General features: G+C 30.1%; 1 long non-coding RNA gene across 1 annotated transcript in view; it reads left to right on the top strand.

Annotated features, from left to right (window-relative positions):
* The first annotated feature begins 4,484 nt into the window (after positions 1-4,484).
* The window catches only part of LOC132942626 (uncharacterized), a 30,340-nt gene continuing 13,377 nt past the window's right edge, over positions 4,485-21,447 (top strand). The window contains exon 1 of the long non-coding RNA XR_009664300.1: positions 4,485-5,074. This is a non-coding gene — a long non-coding RNA (uncharacterized LOC132942626). The remainder of the gene's footprint in view (positions 5,075-21,447) is intronic.

Raw genomic sequence — 21,447 nt, 5'->3', positions numbered from 1 at the left:
ATACACGCAGTCTTTTTTAATAAATATTTAAGTTTAAATTTGGATGAAATTAGATATTTAATTTAATTAATATATTAAATATTTACTTTTTATAACTTTTTCTAATTTAAAAATATTATTTTAATATATAAGCTGACAGACCATATGTACTTCAGTCACGTATGTACTTCAAGACTCGTAGTCTTCACTCAGAATCGTTTTAAGTATAAAATCCTCGTCGCTTAGTAACATTGCAAATTCACGTTCAGCATAACTAATTTCCTAATTATATGTATGGTCTTATAATTATATAAGACAATTAATTCACTCTGATATTAACGATAAACTTACTATAATTTATAATAACATTTAAAAGATTGAACATTTTCTGTGTTTTGTGTTGGTTTCTACGACAATGTAATATTATCTTTTAATTAGGTATGCTCACAGATAATAACGCAGCTTAAGTCAAAATTATGTGACAGACAGTGGTGTAAACACCCGGGGGGAGGGGGTGTTCATTGTTCAACCCCTCCCATCGGTATTTTTTTCACTATACCAGAGGTATTCAATTTTTTCATCGTGCTCCTTTGTGTGTTTACAATATTTTTACGGCTCCCAAATCATTATAAAAAATTGAAACAATACGGACACAATACTCGTATTGTTATAGCCACCAATATATTATATATGGGTATAGTATTAGAAATAAAAATTCAAATAGTCGGGTAGGTAATATGTTTCACTATCGTTTCCATATTATATTTATATTAAGCAGGGGCTCCAGCGTATCATGTTTTAAGGAGTAATATTTAGGCAATTCGTAAGACAAGTATACCTATTTGGGCTATGTCTATGTACGAGAAGTAAACGAACACTAGTGTGTGTGCTTTATCGCTTTTGTCACAATGCCGCCCGCTCATTTCAAAAATTCGGATTCCTATAACTACGATAGTATAATAATAATAATTATAAGTTATAACAACAATAATAATAATAATAATTATTATTATTATTATAATACCTACTACATACCTATTAAAAATTTAAAAAATATAATACAATTAATAAAAATGACAGACAGCCTCTTCGAAGACCAGATGTTCAGATGACCATCTGATGATGGTAATTAATGATTACTTAATTATGGTTTATAAATTTAATTTTAAATGAAAGATAAACTATTAATAATATAATTTTCTTCAATTCAACGATTCTGAGCAGAGCATGTTTAGTATATAATATAGTATATTATACAAATGTTTGTAAACAAGGAAAAAAGTGAAAAAAAAAATGTTTTTTTACCAAAATATTTACCACATTATTCTCTAACTATATTTTAAGTTTATTAAGATTGGTTTGTGTTAAAAAAACAAAAAAATAACAACATAACCAGAATCTACTCTCCGCACTCAGGATGTAACATATAATTTTGGTTTCCGGTGCTTTTACGCGGCTCTCTTCGACTTCTCGCGACGCCCCTTGACGCCGAGTTTGAATACCTCTGCACTATGTGCAAGCCCGGTTAAGGGGGGGGAGGGCAGAGGGGGCCATGGCCCTGGGCCCACAACATAGGCTGTATATTGCTATATTATATCGATAATGTATGTATTATTATTATTATGCTATCGTAATATTGACAATGTCCTCTATTCTTAGCAGGATGATAATGGTAAGGAAATGGAATTTATGTATAGTATTTAGTAATACCCGAGTACAGTGAATACCGTCGGTTACGAATTAACGACGGTTGAAACATTATAGCTATAAAACTGTTTTTGATGTTAAACTTTGAATATTACCTAGAATAATGAACACATTCATACATATATTTATAAATTATTACGTATATTATGTTCATTGTTCAAACACTAAGGTATACATTTTATAAAAAAAAGTATTTAAATGATCAAATGTAATATACGCCTATATGGTAAATATTTTTTTTATCTCTGAAATATAGGTATTTATTTGTGGGTAACCAATATTTTGATTATGTTTATGGTCTTCTAAAATTGTTTGGCCCCAGACCCAAAATTAACTTAATCCGGACTTGTCTATATATAAAAATGAATAGGTGAAATTGAAAATGTGTCGATATATTTTTATATATTAGGAATATAAATAGAATTATTAGAATTTTTTATGTATGCCTAATCCTTTCTATTGAAAATATCTGAGTAGGTATTGCCACTATACAGGCGCGTCCCCTGCAACGCCCCTTCGCCACCACCATAATAATTTTTAATGTATGAAATCACTCTCATTGTCAACAAAATAATAATAATCAACCTTTTAATTTACTGTTATGAAACAATACTTTGTTACGTAAACTTATTTGTAATGTAGTCGCATTAAAAAAAAAAAAATCAGAAAAATTGACTTAAGTTTGCTCAAACTATTGAAAAATATGCATAGGGTATTATTGATTTAAAAAATAGATTTGCCCCTCCCCCTAGAAAACTGTCTAGGGACGCCACTGCAACTATATATCTATACTTAAAACAATAATAACATTCAAATTGTATAGGTACTACTGCAGGGACGATCTTAAAAAAAAATCATGGGAGGGGTGTAATCTTCATGTCTTATATTTAATCATTATCATTATTCTGTGGAAAATATGTTCAATCTTTCGTAGATCGCAATAGAGAACTTCGTAATAAATAAGATGAAATAGATAAACGATTTGTAATTTTTGTTATACATAATATGACTTTTTTTATTAGGCATACCTACCTAAAAATCCGTGGCCTTCTAATAGGTAACTAATAACATTTTTTGATTTTATTCTGAAAGTGGTTTTGATTTTATTGGTAGATACTCAACAATTAAATTAGCCACTCACAGCCTTGTATAAGTATAGGTATTTAATAGTTAATACTAATTTGATTTGCATCTGTAGAGTTTAAAAATGTAACCTAATGAATAAAAATGAGAGCCTAATCATCAGTCAAACCGACGCATTGCATAAACCATAACATATAAATAATAATTTATGTATTTATATTTTATAATATTTATATTTACCTACAAATTTTTATACATCATACTTATACCGAATACTTACTTGTATTTATTAGAATACATCACATGTCCACATTTAATTTGCAAGTTACATGTAGATTGTAGTTTGTAAGTTCTAAAGAATTACTTAAATAAATAAATTTGAAATATAATTTTAAAAATTAAATATAACTATTGAAATTATACTACAGTTAACATAGATAATATAAAATGCTGTTGAACAAAAATGAATCATTATATTTTATTATTTTTCATTAGGTATTAGCTTAAGAAGGCAGGAACATTAGGTTCTGACTGTCGAGTGTCGTACGTCTCGTACCCATACCTAGCTATACATTTTAAAAGTACTGAAATACTGAATTAACTATATATAATATAATATAATATTATACAAAGTACTAACTACTAGCTATTAAGCAGACATATATAAATATGTTTATTTAACATATTAAATCGTCCATAAACATATTTCCTAGTTTACCACTTTTTTCATACTATTATATCGTAATTGTTGAACATTAGGTATGTAATAATTTATTACCATTTTAATATTTAAATATCCACTATCCATGTTATACAGTCATATAGAGTAACCTCCAATAGTTTGTACTAATATATTTATATTGTTATTTGTATTTTGTTTCCATGCATCATAATCACTAGACGAACTTTTAAAAACCTAAAATACATAGGTAAATATATAATATATGTACTTATATATATCTACTCAATATGACAATTGACAACATATTAATATAGTGTCATTATAGATTAAAAATCGAAATCGTTGAAGTTGTTTCTACAGAGGTTTCTACGCCCTAATGGGCAATTGCCTAATAATTTTAATGAGTACTTCGTACATTACATAATAGATGTTAACCGATATTCTCAGGCATTAAAAAGTAATTATTTCATCGCGTGTTCGATATTATTATATTATAGCTCAATAGACAAATATAAATAATAAACTAATATGTAATAACTAATAACTAATAGTAACTAGTAAGTATGTAATAGCTATGTAGTATGTACCTATAATATAATATATTGTTTGAATACTGTTCAAACAGAGTTTACGCAATATTATATTTGAAGAAAATTAAAATAGCCATGAAGACCATGAATAAGTTATAGGTGCAAATACAGTACTAAAAAATAATATACGCGATTACAAATATGATATTGTAAACCTAAAAAGCGGTTTACTTAAGGAAAACTAAGTGAATCGGCAAGAACAATCGGACCAGGAAATTACCGTGTGACAGGCCCACCCAATATAATATAATAATCATTTTCCATTAAAATATAAGTACCTACGAGACTTTTTTATTTCATTAACACTTACAGAAGTTTCATATAGCTTATAAGTTCCTAACCATATTTATTAAGCATTTGAAAAAAGTTAGTTTAAAATCACAAATGAAAAAAGGTGGGAGAGTGGGTCCAACTTTACTGTACATTATAGGTGTAGTGTGGGTCACTGTAATGGATCACGGATGTGTTAAATTTGAATTCAATGATATTTTATGATTGCCAGTCCCTAAAATTGTGTGTAGTACGAGTAGTACGACACACTTTGTGTAGTAGGAAAAGTGTAGAGTGTAGTACCAAATGTAAAAGCGTGTTATTCTAATTAAACCTTTATAATAATATTATGTATAATTATTTATATCTTCACATTTTTTTTTTATATTTTAATGTTTTTTTGCCAAATTGCATTTTTATTATCTACCTACTACACAGTTACATAGTAAACAATATTTTGTGTTGTTACGTCTTTTATTATAATTTTTTTTTTTTTTTGATCTGAAGCCCGGCATCTATGGCCATTAGCTGTATAGGTTGTGTACGTTTTAATGTCGGTAGGGGGAACACGTGTGTGTTGGGTTTGGCAGAGTTTTTGATTGGGCACCCGTAGGTATGCCCGGGTGGAGGATGGCGGCACTTGTTCTCCGGACACCGTGACTTGGCCGAAGAAAAATGCCGTCCGTGACCAAGGAATCGATCCGGCATCGGCTGTGTCGCAAACCAATGCCTTAGACCGCTCGGCCACTCCGTTGTAAATGTTGTAAGTACATTTTTTGACGAAAATGAGTCAAGTGCATAATAGTATAAGAATAGTAATAATTGTATGTTTGCAAATATGTGGTTAGTGATATTAGATTCTGAGCGAAGCGATGAATGTATTGATTCTACAATGATGTGTGTTTTTTTTTTTATTTTTTTTTTATTTTTGTGTCTGTCATCACCTTTTAGGACAGTAAAAGTGCTTGGATTTTCTTCAATAGTAACTTTTCTGATAGGAAAGTGAATCTAGTTGGTACTTTGGGGGGTCAAAAGTAATAATTTCCTAGTAATTTTCACAAGCGACGTGAAAAACAAAAGAAAAATTAAGGAAAAACGGGAATTTGTACGCAAAATCTGTTTTCGAGAAAATAGATTTTGGTTTTTGGTGTAACTCTTAAACAAATGACCGTAGGGACATGAAATTTTGACTGAATGTTTATATTAGCATTTTCTATACACCATAAAATTTACAAAATATTTTGACTCTTTTTGAGCTGTTTACGGCCATTGTCAGTTTTCAATTTTTTTAGTTTTTTTTTCTATAAATATCAATAAAATTTTATCTGTTGATTAAAAAAGCTTGAAAATTTAATAGAAGGCTCCTAGGTTATTGTTTCAAAGGCAGACGAAAAAAATTAAAAATCCTTAGTCACAGTTTTTAATTATAAGCATTTAAAGTTCAAATTTTGACAAAATACGGAAAAATCACGAAAAATAGCAAATTATTTTGAGTTGAGAATTCATAAAAATTTTTCTTTTTAAATCTAAGATTTGAAAATGTAATATAAGATTACTCATAAGTTTGTCTACCTTTATCAAAAAAAAAATGTCTAGAAGAAACTTAAATTAAATTTTTACTCGATTTCTCATGTAACAATTTTCTTATTTTATTGTAATTAATAAACGAATGACTGTAGATACTTGAAAATTTCACTGAATGTTCATATTAGCATTTTCTATACACTATAAAATGTTGAAAATATTTTGACTCTTTTTGAGCTGTTTACGGACATTGTCAGTTTTCAATTTTTTTAGTTTTTTTTCTATAAATATCAATAAATTTTTATTTGTTGGGTAAAAAAGCGTGAAAATTTAATATAAGGCTCCTGATATATCGTTTTAATAGCAGTTGAAAAATATTAAAAATACATAGTCACAATTTTTTTTTATAAGCATTTAAAGTTCAAATTTTGACAACATTTATCAAATTTATAATTTATTAATTATTTTGTGGTTAAAAATGTATAAAATGTTTAACTTTTATGACTAAAGATTGAAAATTTAAAACAAGGCTCCGAGTAAATAGGTTATATATAAATTACTTTATTCACAATAATATCATCAAATATACTTGGTAAAATCATAGGCTGACTGACCGTTTTCGCTCAGAATCGTTTTTCTTATACAATGATATTATATCATTGAATTCAAATTTAACACCATCCATTACAGTGACCCACTTGTAACCTACTGTACAGCAGAGCGACATCCACTTATCCACCTTTTGTACATATTTAAGTCAATAGAAAGCGGACGTATAGATGTGGTAAGTACCTACTACAAATAAATATTATTATTTCTAAAATGTGTTAATTCCTATAATTGTGTACTAATAACAGTTTTGTAATAATGTGTTAAGTGAGCACTTACAACATTTTTACCGTCTATGAATTTTTTACTGCCATAATGGGTGTGTGTTAAATAAATGTGTTAAGTACAGTTTTAATTTATTTATCTTTAAAATGTCTTCTACTTGTAAATAGTTATTAATTATTATATACTATTGATAGTGTAAATAAGCTGTGAATCACAACTATTCAATTTGGTTTAGTTATTGCATAATCTCTTCAGTGATACATACAAAATTAAATCATTGAATTGGCTCTACTGTAAAATTCATTATTTTCTACATACAACATTTTTAAATTAAGCCATCGGTGTGTAATACGAACATTTGGATATTTTAGGAACTGATCATTGCATACGAAAAAAGATTCTGATCGAAGAAGAACTATCAGCCTATATTTTATGATATAATTATTGGTTTACCTAAAATAATTAATTTTACTATTAGTAAACGTATACAGTTGGTTGAATACTTACATTTTTGCATTTAAAAATTTCTTTGTGTGTATAAAATATAATAATATATTCGATAAGTTTTAAATACCCACCGGCCAGGAATAACATATATATATATATACTATTTAATGACATCAAAATAACTTAAATTTTTATTCTTCATTAAAATATCTAATATCCTCAAAATTTGAAATGAAATATTCTATAAAAAAAATTGTGTATGTATATTATTTAGATTTTTTGGTGATAGTATAACTGTATAAACTACTTATTAGATACCTTTTTTTAAATTTTCAATCCATAGCTATAAAATTAAAACATTTCTTACATTTTTAAGTATTTTATCTACAAAAATTTGTAAATTTTCATGATTTTGATAAATTTTGTCAACATTTGAACTTAAATGGTTATAAAATGCTTATGTATGTTTAATATTAATTAAATGCTATTATAACAATTTATGAGGAGCAATGAATTCAATTTTCAAACTTTTTGACAAAGAGAAATTTTAGATTTCGTGCGGAGCGAATTTTTTTTTGTGACTGGCATTACTTTTTGTGTCAGTAAAGATGCTTTGATTTTCTACTTTAGCATTTTTTCTGGTAGGAAAGTGACACTTATTTGTACCTACTCTGGGAAGTAAAAATCAAAAAATTCTCAATAATTTTCAAAAGCGTCAGGAAAAACAAACAACAAATAAAGGAAAAACCAAAATTTTTTTTAAGTTGATTTTGTTTTTTAGTGTAATTCTAAAAAAATTACCGTAAATAAATGACATTTTTATGGAATATTTATAATGAAATTTTCTATACATCAAAACATTTTTAAAATATTTAGATTATTTTTGAGCTATTTATAGATATAAGAAAATTTAGATTTTTATACGTTTTTTAAAGATATTAGTACTATATTACTATTTACTATATTATGTCTTATACGACAATAACCTGTTAAAACGTTTAGAAATAATAAGTTTTATTAAATTTATAGGTACTACATTTTTACTTTAAATTAATGTATTAGGACCTAGACTATAAAAAAAAGGTTAGGTTAGGTTAGTCTATTCAAAATGAGATGATGACTCGGCGGCCAAGTTGTGCGCATGGGCGTGGCTTTTGTTCCGTAGTAGCGCTTGAGGCACCGCCGCGGACGGGAGCTTTAATTAGTCTAGTATCGACTGCCGATGTGTGTGGATAATTTAAAATGCATTGCGCGTATATTTTGTATGTCTGTTGGTCGCGGACGCACACACGCACATCCACGTCTCGCGTGACACGTCCCCGTTGCTTCGGTCACGTGATCGATGCTTGTGGAGGGAGTATGACCGTCGGCTGACCAAAACTGGTCGCTGCCGAGTCATCATCTCATTTTGAATAGACTATATGCACTATATGCATTAAAATTATGTAAATTTATAAACAATTCTTAATATATTCTTTAATATTCTTTTAAAGCGAGTGTATGAAGTTTTTTGGAACGAAATGTTAAAATAATAAATAATAATATTCTGTTACTCATTACTATAATGGAAAAATAAAAACATAATTATTTAAAATCGGTATAATTGCACTATGGTCACCACTTTTTTGTGGGATTTGTATGATGCCAATGTAAATTATTATCAGTGTCCAGGCCCTGGTTGTAGTGTTGTTACTTATAACTTTTATAGGTGTAATATATATCCAACAAAAAACTAACCATGAAAAAAAGGCCAAGCCCATAACCTTAATTCTTAATACACAAATACATCCATATGCATTAAATCTTTTTCAATTTTATTGATGATCACTTGGTCAGTTTCTGATATCGTTTCTTTGGCATTATTAACCACTGAAATAGATTTCAATCACGGACTAAGATAGAATGGACTGAGTTAAGATAAAATTGTCTTTTTTTCCAAGGATTAAATTTGTCTGATTTGGAATATAAATATTGCATACAGAAATTATATTGTGCATTAAGAATAAGGCAGCTACTGCTTCCAGATTGGTTACTAGTGGGATTTCTTTACTAGGGATAGACGATTCAATGAATATGGCTACCCCACCATAAGTGCGACGACAGTCATCCCTATTTGTATTATAACAGCTATAATTTTTGAAGTGAGGTTTTTGTTTTCTTTTGAAATTTGTTTCTTGGAGGCATAAAGTTCCGTAATATAAGTTCAAGTTCACTGCGCTTTTTAAAGAATTCCATTGGATTATATTTATATCATGTTCGCTCATATCAGAGGCCATCCTGTTTCTAATTTGCGAGGTATTTTATTCTCAGGTATATATTTGGTAGTATATAAAAAAAAAACGATTTAAGATGAGGCTGTTAATTTGTGTAGGTTTATGGTGGGGTGGATGGTTTTGAAAAATATGTTTGATATTTTTGTTAGTTCAGTTTGCTGGAAACGTTTGAGTTAATCTCTTCACATAATGTGTGGATGTTCATTTTGTGGTTTCCAAAGTTTTCCAAAACAAATTGTAACTGATCCATTGTAATTGAGGGGTTCTTGCTGTTGGCAAAAAATACATCAGCTGGCTTTAGCAGGGAGTCTGTTTCGTTATCCTCAGTGGGGGTTAGTGAATTGGATTTTGAATACATTTTTGGTTTTATTTTTATCAGGCTAAGTAAAAGGCATAAGTTATAGCATTTTGTTGCTTGATGCTGTAAGTGAGTTGGGAGATTTGGGCGTGTTTTTGTCAGATAAAGGTCTTTTAAGCTGGCTGTTGGTTGATAATTTCATTGGGTTTTGTTCTATTTTATTATTTACTGAGGGTATGGATAGTATTTCTTCTCGATTTTCCACACTCCAGTCAATGATGTTTTAGTGCGGAGTTACATTTATTGGAGGGAGTACTGGAGGCTGTATATCTTCTTTATCTGTCGTATCGTGTTTTAAGGAGGATTGAGTAGGTTGAGAATTATCTATACTTTTAGTAACTTCTTTTTGTGGGTTTTCATTTAGAGGTATTGGGTTGAGGTCATGCAAAGGTTTGGAATTGAATTAATTCAAAAAATCTTTTTCGCATGAATTGGATGTGTGTCCGGTAGATTTGCATGTATTTGTATATGTTATTGAATCATCGATAAGGACTTGAGCTCCATTTGAATTAATTATCAGTGATCCCGGGAGCTTAGGTGTATCTTCACGATTTATATACATCTCTCTTCTAAAGCTCAGAATATGTTCATCAGTTACATCAATGCCTTTAAGCACATTAAGTATTTCTTGATTTCATATGTAGGGGCAAATATTAGAAATAATTATTCTCTTTGATGGATTGGTTAATCTACGCAGTTGTATTTCATGTTCGTTTATTGTAATTATTTTAGTTTTTTTCCATCAAAGCGTCTATTGTACTTTTGTTTGATAAGAATATGCAAAACCGATTATTAGATATTCTAAAAACGAATTTGATTTTTTTGGAGATACATTTCGTTTTATGGCTATAACATAGTTTTTTTGAGGAACTCATTTAATGGAATAGAAAACTAATGCTTGGTTTCTTTTAGGTGTATTACAATTTGCAGTTGTTGAAGCGAAATTTCTGTTAGGGGTTTGTTACCGTAAGAATTGTTTGCGTTTGGTTTGGGTGCGTATTATTTTATTGTACGTCTTGATTTTTTTATAGACGCAGTGTAGATAGTATTGGAACTGATAGAAGGAATCAGTTGTCACAATACCAGGTACGGTGGAGGAGGCGATTGCATTGTAGATTAGGTGTGGTGAAGAGGTAGTAGTGGTGGTCGTTTCATGACTGGTGGAGAGGTGTGCGATTACGTTTGTTATTTCCGTCCGTCGGAATAGGAATTGATGTACGATACGAGTTAATTTTAGTTGATTTAATTTACGTAGGGATTTTATGTTTTTGCAATGAGATATTTGCCTGACTTCGAATGTTTATAGTGTTTGGTGTAGAGTTAGAGTTTTTTCGTTTTTTTGGAAGGTGTTGGGATGTTAGGCATTTTGCCTGTTTGCCTGTTAGTGTTCATTACAGGTCCTACGGTATTATTAAATAATTTCCGTATTACCTGTTTAACTGCTATATCATGACTAAAAAAATAATTAAGTATGATTACGAAAAACCTGTTTTCGGCCGGTTTACGCATCTCCCTACTATTCTACACGCAAACCCATTGCCCGTAGTTCTCCGCATTTCAATCGTCGTCAATATGAATAAAATAATATAGAAGCGGAAAACTACACGATAGACGTGGAAAGGGTGGTATGCGTATCACAAAGTTGTGATCATACCTGTTTATTTAGTCATAGCACGGAGTATATAATGCTTATCGGGAGCTGATAATTACGCACTGTTAAACGCACGTGTTTCACTATCGGTGGTCATTTTTTCGAGAGCTACCTAAGAAAATGTTCATGTATAAGCTGCCATTTAAGCTATATAATTAGGCCCTATAGTACAGGGGTTGAATAATTAAACTATAAACATTCTCAATGGATCTATTGATATAACTTTTATTTAAAATTTTCGATTAGTATTTGACTCTAAGTCTTTAGTCTATTAACTTAATATAAACTGACATCGAACATGTTGTATAATATTATACAATAAAATAAGAAAATCGCTGTGCGTCCCAAAAATTAAGAAAAAAGAAATAGGAAAAGCAGGAATTTAAATGCAAAAACCAAAAACCAGTTTTTGACAAAATTGGTTTTCTTATTTTAATGTAATTCAAAAAGAAATAAGTAACTGCAGTAAATACTTAAAATTTTCACCAAATGTTAATTTTAGTATTTTTTATACTTTGTATTATTTTGACTCGTTTTGAACCATTATTATAGACAATTTAAATTGTTTTACTATTAGTATTGTTAAATACAAATTCATTACTTACTTACTTAAATATGATGTACTGCTAAATTAAAAAAAATTGTTATTATTTACTTAATTTTTTGGATTAATTGATAGATTTGAACATGACTTATTTTTTAGAACTTAAAAAAGTCCTGACTGCCTTGTACCTGTACGGCTGTATGATAAACATGCAGTGCCGGATCTATATAGGAAATTTGGATACTTTTATATTTTTATATTATAAATATTTTTATTGAAACCATTGTTTTCACATATCATATATAGGTACTGTATGAACGCGAAATCTGGGTATACTCTATAACTAATTTAAATACATTGCACAGTACAGTACCCTATACATATTTTAGAATTCTATTAACGGGAGATTGATGATCCAATAGTCTAATTGCATGTCCCGCAACAGATTTAAAAAATATGTATATACTCTATTCAGAATAAGAGCGGTACTGGGCAGCCAACTTGTGCGCATGGGCACGGGCGTGGCCTCGTTCTGAATACCGAAAACTGGTCGCCGCCCGGTACCGCTCTTATCCCAAATAGAGTAGTCTCTATATTATAATTGAAATAATTAAATGCACAATACTCGAAAGTATTTGAAAGGATTTTTATAAAAATATAAAATATATTAACATTATAATTTTTCAATAATAATATTATGTACAACTGAAAAAGAATGGCCACGAATGAATCAATATTGGTCAAACTGTCAAGTTTTCTTTATTATTATTATTATTATTATCTGGATAATAATTATAATAGGTAGAACAAGCTAAATGTATTTATGTACTAATAATAATGAATTTTCGGTGATTGTTTATGTTTTTTACTCAAAGCTCAATGTTTGGTAAATTACTACCCGAACATTTAAAAAATAAGTAATGAACTTTTTATAATATCAAATCAAGAGTTCAAAACAAAATTTTTTAAATATCTCAACCCCGCTGCTTAAATTTTTTTTTAAATTTATTTCACAAAAGCACATACACAATCTATACAATGAAGCACAATACGAATATAAGATAATGGTTACATAACATAGGTTTCTTGAATAAGAAGCCACCCGTTAATAGCAATTATCTTAGGGGGGAGGTTATTGAGGAGAGACATTTAATTTAAATGGTCACGACATCATTTCCTTTTGAGTTTACGTTTTCAGGAAGTGTGAAGGTATGTAACTCTTTTATTAGAGGGTTGGGATGATTTTCTAGTCTGTCAAAAAAGCGTTTGTAGAATAGTTTCGCTTCACCTATAGCAGGTTGGATACCTAGATCTTGGTGGAGGGTTGTATTAGAAACAAACAAAGGAGCTTGAATTTCATTTAAGTTTGATTTCTTAGCCGATCCCCGTATTGTAACCCATGTGTCCATATAGGGTTTAGGAGAGTTTTGGATATTAGTGGTTTTGTTTATAAGCTATATTTTATTCAGAATAACTTTGCACACTTTCGAGCACGCAACTGAGCCGCCGGCAGTTGTCTAACCCCCTGGCTAGAGTTCGGTGCGCTTTTCTAGGTGCGAGATTGGTCGTTAGTTGTCAACAACTGCCGTCACCCATCGCTATCGACAGCAGCTGTCGCCGTGCATACAGATGATCATAATACCAATATCGTAATAATTATTACATATTATTTATTAATTGGCTATTATGTTATAATGTATATATTTTTTTCTGTACCATGTTCCTTGTACCTTATTGGTCTGCACTAAACACAATGCCTACGTCGTACAAAATTATCCATGAAAAAGGTGCGATATTATTGTTCACTACGTATACACCTGCTGAACGTCGGCGTCGGCGGCGGTGGCACAGCAAACATCAGCGCTCACCATGGCAACAGACATGCGCAAAAGAGACGAGTTTTCATCGATCGAGTGGGCAAATAGTTATTTTGAATAGAGTATAGTACATTTATTTTTTGATAAAAACGTTTTTAACGACGAATCAATCTTTTAGTTTTTATATGTTTGTTCCAAGTTAATATTTAGTCGAGAATAAATCCTAAATATTAAACAGTATTGAGGGGTGGGATAGGTTATTGATTGAAACCTTTGAATAGTGATCGTGTATTCGTGTCTAAGGGTAAAAGTTGTAAGAGGCGATTTATTGTGATTTCCTTTTACACGTTATTTTTCATACCATTCAGATAATAAGGTTAGGTTAGTAGGGGCTATAATTGGGTCGTTATGAATTGAAAAAATTACTTTATCATCTGAAATTAATGGGTTAATTAGGAGTTTAAATTCGTTTAGGAAGCTTGACATGTATGTATTGGTATCTGGAGTTAGTAGAGGAGTATTTTGAAGGAGAAGTTGATTCTGAATGGCTTGAGCATACGTTTGAAAATGAGTTGAATGATTATTGGGTGGAGTGTTAGTTGATTGATGGCTGTCTTTTACATTATTAGGCTTAAACTTAAGATTATGTAGGTTATGGTTATTTGCATTTGGTTTCTTACGAAGCTGGAGATCTTTATCAGGTTTAGCAGCACTTATAGTTCGCCGGATGGTTGCCGGAGCATAGGGCACATCTCATATAGGATCTTGGAGTGAATTTGGGCAGGCAGATGAGTAGTGATTGTTTCTGCAACGGACAATAGGATTTTGTAGGACCATTAGCTTGGCAATTTTGACATTGGCTGACGGTCTTTGGATTGTGAGGTTCTTCAATTTATATTTTTGTATGTAATAAGGATTCTAGTTTATATATATCTTGTGAAAAGTCTGAGGGTTCTAAGTCGATGAAGAAGAGTGGAAGGGGTGTTTATTGAGACAATGTACTACTTGGGTAACTTGTCTTACTTGCTTTACTTGGAATAGTTGTACTTCCGGTTCATTTTTAATAAAGGTTGTCGGAGTAGAGAGATGTAGATTACGCAAAATTACGTGAGTTGATCTGTCTTCATTTAATTGGTAGGAGTAGAAATCGGCTTTTTCTTTCCTTAGAAAATGCACTACAGTTCTATAAGAATCTTTGTTCGATGTTTGAATTTTTAAGTTATGCGCAATTGATTTGCAGTAAAAATTATCGACGCCTATCAAACCGATTAATTCAGTACATAAGCTAGGAAAATCTTCGACTCCTTTAATAAATATTGGAGGGGGTGGCTTGTTTTGGGGTGAACTAAAACTGAATTGGTGGGTTGTGATTCATCAGTGATAATTTCTTCATTGGTTGTTTCAGCTGATCTGGGTATTTCAAAACTGTTTGGTGAAAATAAAAGTTTATTTTTGTGTTGCACTTGTGGAAATGATAAGGGGTTCAGAGTTTGAGGAAGAGTTATTTCTTTTTTTTGTCTAAATCCATTTATCACTCTTTGAGTCACTAGGCGGTGTATTTATTGTTAACTTTAAATGAGTATTTGGAGGTTGTTTATCTTTTTGATTCTTAATTGTTATGCTCATAATTACATTAAAATTAAGATTAATATAATTGGTGTATATCAGTTTAATTTTAAATTAGATAGGAACGCGTAACGTAAACGCAGGTCCAAAGGTCACCGCGAGTAACGCGAAGTAAGATTAATATTATACCATACACTGCACTATTAAGCACATACGATTATAATATACAAAATTGGGTACTCCCTGTAGCACGAGTGGGTCAGCTAGTGAATTGAGCTGACGACGCAGGGTTTTTATACGCTATAAAATATATTATTTAACTTGACAGGTGTTAATATTGAGAACCATTAGTTTCTGTTTTTGAAAATAAATTGAGGGGTTTCAATTCAAAACAAACCTTTTCTATTTTTCTAATTTTTTAGGATAGCTCTTTTTTGTTTCTCTAATTTTTAAATGATTTAGATTATATGTGATATACCATTAAAAATAGTTAAAAAATAAAAATAATAAATCAATTTCTGATTCAAAAATTTTCTTCTCAACATTTTAAGTTTAAAAAAAAGCGATTTTGGACAAAACGTTCATTTTCTAGAAATACGTACCTTTATCAATAAAAAACTGGAAAAAAATAAATCAATTTAAATGCATCATATTTCCTAAAGACAATTAAACGCCATCGTTGACACCGGCCATGGGCGCTAAATTATTTGTGCCCAGTTGACATCAGCGTTCAACGTGTTAAATAATGAATGACTGTGTGTCTGTGTAATACTCATTATTATTTTTTGGAAATATGTATAAATTATACATATTTTATGTTCATGACTTTTTATTTTTCATAAGCTTAAGAGGACCTGAGTGCCCTGAAACCAACAGCGCCCGGGGCAAGGATACCCACTTATATTTAACCGTAAATGCATATTTGGCTATAAATGCATATTCGTTACATATTTCAATGAATGCGCTGTTACGAAAAAATTTCAGTCAGTAATACGTCGAAGTAGCGACACTGCAGTTCTAGCTATCTTAATTTAAAATACATATTTTATAATATGTAATATATTACCAAACTACGCCACGTATTTTATTGTAAGGCATTCAAACTACAACGAAACTACAAAAAAAAGGGAAAAACCAAGTGTAGTAGAAAATTATCAAAATTTTAATTAATGTATTATTTATATACGTACTTACCATGTTTTATTTATCATTATTCATTAGACTTGTAGTCATTATAGAATATTTTGAATTTTGAATTTTATCTATATCAAACACCTTATGAACTTTAATCGTATATTTAGGTAAACTTTAACATGACCAGGCGATGAATAATAAATCATAATTTATATTCCATTCGAATTCAAAAAATCAAAAAGAACGTACATTTATAATAAAGTACGTATAATGAGTGGTAAAACGTAGCCCTACTATCGAACGACGCGCTCCTGGTGGCAGAGTAACTGTGTGACTTTTGTCGGGCCATATTTTGTAAACGGAGTTCATCTATCCATATCTCTAATCTCCATGGTTATTATATTCACACATATACATATTGTCAACCGAAATAACGGTGTTAGTAATACGAACTGTACTGAGCGAGATTTGCATTTTTAAATTAACAAATGTTGATTATTATACTATGTTCAGATTAAGATTGAACCGCTCGCTCGACCAAAACATGTTTTTTTTTCGCGCATTCCGGACACCGGTGGGAGCGTACGCACGGCGGCCAATCACAGAACGCATAGCCATCGCATGGGGGGATCAGGCACTGTTCGGCGGCTCAGTCTGCATGCGCGACGTGGTTCAATCTTAACCTGAACTGAGTATGAAGTAATGGGGGATAACTCCTCTTCTGACAGATTACCTGAGTTCACTAGTTGCCATCATAAATGCCGTAACAGAGATACCTTCTTTAAATTTACGAAATTGACCAAGGTATTCATCAGGGGCGCAATTTCAATGAAAAAACTGGGGGTGCTGAAGCCCCTCTATTTTTTTTTGTCATATTATCATATGGTTATTGATATAGTCAGAGGATGAAATCGTACAATACCCATTCAACAATTACCTAAAATATTTAGTATTGACTATAATGCTTTGGAAAGTATATTATGTAATTAAGAATTAATTAATTAATAAGCGCAATAACTAATATGTAAACATTTATTTTTTAAATTTAATTTAACTTTACACTTCACTCTAATATCATTCTCCTTTCAGTTTTACCAAAAATATGTATATAAATATGTATAAATATGTATACTTCATTTACATCAATTTGATTGGTCAAGTCTTTTTCAATATACAACATTGACAAATCAGTAGTTTAGTAAATCTCTGTTGACCCATTGATACCCTAAGCCAAGTTTTAATTTTTCTTAAGGCTGAAAAGGATCTTTCACAAGTAGCTGAACTGATTGGAAGCGTGAACATGAAAACAATGGTAAGAGTGGACAATAATTTTTCTAATACCACTGAGACAGATGACAGTGCAAACTTTAATTTTAGCTTTATTTTATAGGTTTTTACTTACCGGTAGTGGCAGATATTTCTCCATAAGCTTCACAATTGGTCGTTTTTTTTTGTTATATTTATACTTTTCAAATATTGAAAACATTTTGTTATGAGTAAAAGTTTATGACTAAATTACTTATAAAACAAAATAATCCAAATGGTTCTTTCAAATAAACTTACGAATTCATACGTTCACTGTTTTCTATTCGAGCGGTTGATTGTTAATGAATGCAGGTGGCAGTGTGCACTTATGTAGACGATAAATACAAGCAAATAGCAATTCGAAAACATTGGTCACTAGTATAAATAGAATTATTTACTATCATTATCAATGATAAAATTATAACAGTGGCAATAGTGGATTGGGGTTTGACCATAGAAACATTGAGTATTCTGAGTAATAAATTTTGGCACACTGCAAATGTGTCCAGCGATGCGTTTTCGCCGAATTGCTGTACGAACGGGTGTTATCGACACCGCTACGATATTTACAAATAATCTAAATTTAAAATGTTCATTATGATTTTATGTTTTTATTACACGTCTTACGTATTACCCGTCTACACTCTACATACACAAACATTTCAACAGAATATCACTTGATTAGTTTTTTTAAATAATAATATTATTTATAAATATAAATAAAAAATAACATAATAAAAACTGTTTTTTTTTATACATAATGACTATTAAAATGAAAATTACCATGAAAAAATTTGGGGGTGCTAAGCACATCCAAGCCCCCCCCCAATTGCGCCTGTAGGTATATTGATGGAAAAGACAGTTCTTCTGCATGTTCATCAAACAATAAACTGATAGGAACATTATTTTCTCCGGGAGCTATGCATAAGTACTTGTCTTCATTCCACATTAATGTTGGCTGTTGGGCTACTAAACTTTTTTCAATTGGAATATTAATATTAATATTAACTCGCGTAAGCAATAATAATGAAAATATATTAAAATTTATTACTTTAAGTTTTAAAAATTATAATCTTAAAACATGTATAATTAATAAATTGAAAATATAAAAACTTTTTATTATAAAGAATTTTAAGTCTCATATCATGTAAAAAGAACCAATTAATAATAAGCATACGTAATTTTTTCAAGACATACAGTCACAGCCCGCTAAAAGAAGTAAGTTTCTGTCGGAACTCCCCAAGTGCCCCCTGTTTTGAATTTCACATACCTATTAATATATAGCTGCAGCAGTGCTCCCCACCCAAGGTGTATTAAATATAATATTATCAATACACCTTGGCTCCACCATAGCACACGTTGTCATAACCAATGTTCCGTCTATTTCTATAATCTATGGGGATAACGTGAAAACGGACTACAGAACAGTATGACAAAATTAAATACAAGAAAACAAATGATATTATATACTAATTATATATGTATACTAATAAATTACCAAGTAACAACATACATTTATAAATTTTAAAACAGCCAATTATAAACCAATTTTCTCTCATTACAACCACCAGAATGAATATTTTTTTTGTACACAGTTCGCATTTGATTAAATAGTTAGTTGGAACCCAGATAATCAACAAAAAGCTGGCCAAAGGATTTTTTTGTATATTTTACCCGTAAAACTCTATGCTCTCGTTTATTAGTAGAAATAAAAATGCTATTTTCAAATTTTTTTTATTACGAAGGATATTGCATTTTTTCACAAGCAGGGCCCCCAGCAATTTATAATTTTGTTTTGTTGAACCCTTTATATAAAATTATTCTTTGTATGTTATTTTGATTTTGTTGTAGAATGCTTATATACGTGTCTTTAAATTAGCGCCTCCCCAAATCAGAAGACCCTATTGGAAAATGTATTGGTAAAAAACAAAATAAGTAAATATTTAAATTATAATCTTGAACTAAGATATTATATTATTATGAAGTCTCTTAGTTCATGATTCTAATCAAAACGTTTACAACTAAAAACCAAGGTTTATAGATTATCTATAAACCTTGGCTAAAAAACTATATGGTTATGATAACTTTGTGATAACTATGCCATGGCATACCCAGCTGCAGCATATGAGTATTTCATATATTATGAGCTCTCAAAATAATCGCTAAAAAAGTAATTACCAAAAGCACCTAAAACTACATTTAGTCCCACAAAGATTATTCCAATGTTATTATATTAATATAATTTGTAAATATGGAAAATAGAAGATGGGCACAGCCGGGGTCATTTGTGCAATTGTCTTCCCCCTCTTGGTTGGGTGATTGTGTAACCTCTATGATACCTAAATACCTATGATACATCTGCATAAGTACCAGATGGACATTAATTCATGGAGTACAAGGGTGAAGGGATAGATCTCCTATAAACTTTTTTTTGGTTCTGAGCAGAGCGATTATTATATTGATTTTACAATTATGTCTGCTTATCTATTGTCCATCATCACCATTTGGGGCAGTAAAAATGATTCGATTTTCTAGTAGGAAAGTGGATTTAGTTGTATTTTGGGGAAAAAGTTGACCAAAAGTGAAAAATTCTCATTAGTTTTCAAGAGGCTGGAAAAACAAAAAAAAAGGGGGAAAAACAGAAATGTCTACAAGGTCGATTTTGTCATTTGGTTTGACTCTAAAAAAAGTAACCGCGCTGCAGTTAAATTTAATTTACACCGAATGTTAATATTACTGTTTTCTATACACAATAACATTTTCAAAATATTTTGACTCTTTTTAAACTATATATTTATAGGCAGAAGAAAATTTCGATTTTTAATAGTTTTTTTTAAAAATTACTGTTTAAAAAACTTGAGCGTAAATCCACAATATTTTTTTATGAGTATCTGAAGTTAGACATTAGATATTCAACTGTAAATTAACAAAATCTCATAAGAATTTTCTAATTTTGTTGTAATTCAAAAACTAATAACCGTAGGTAAGTATTTAAAATTTTCAAAATATTTTGAATTATTTTGATCTTTCTATTAAATAATTGACATTTTCGTTTTTTTCTACAAATTTCAATACATTTCTAAAAGTACTTATCTAGACACTTACTGCACACCCACTTGCCCACTTTTTTTATAAATAATATTAGTGTGGAGGGCACTACATTGTGATTTATCTTAAAAATTATGAATATATACTCCCACCCCCCCACCATGAAAATTCCTGTCTACGCAACTGAGTTAAGTTAATTTTCTAATTAACTCTAGAACTTATCTAGTTTAATTCACTGTTGAAATAACTTTTTTTCAGTTGATTTAAAAATAACACACTCATCAAGTTAAAATTAAAAATGGTTTTTAACATTTTTAGTTTTAATTATTTTACACAATAATTACTATATACACTGTTTTGAATAAAAATAATCTTCTACTATAATTTCTGTTATGTTTTTTGACAAAATATTATTATATAATATAGGTAGCGCAGGATCAAGATTCTTTTTGTGATCCAAATTTTTTTAAATTAAAATAGTATATAAACTGTTTTTTAAGTGAGTTAAATTTATTATTTGTTTACTACTAAACAATCTTGTGGTTAATCAATTTAACTTGTGTTAATTATTTCCATTAACTTACCCACCTTTGTCTATGTGGAAATGCCTAATAAAAGTCTACGAGCGGGATACA

This window comes from Metopolophium dirhodum, chromosome 4 (genome assembly GCF_019925205.1).
Source record: "Metopolophium dirhodum isolate CAU chromosome 4, ASM1992520v1, whole genome shotgun sequence".
Taxonomy (NCBI): domain Eukaryota; kingdom Metazoa; phylum Arthropoda; class Insecta; order Hemiptera; family Aphididae; genus Metopolophium; species Metopolophium dirhodum.
This window is presented reverse-complemented; position numbering and strand designations above follow the sequence as displayed.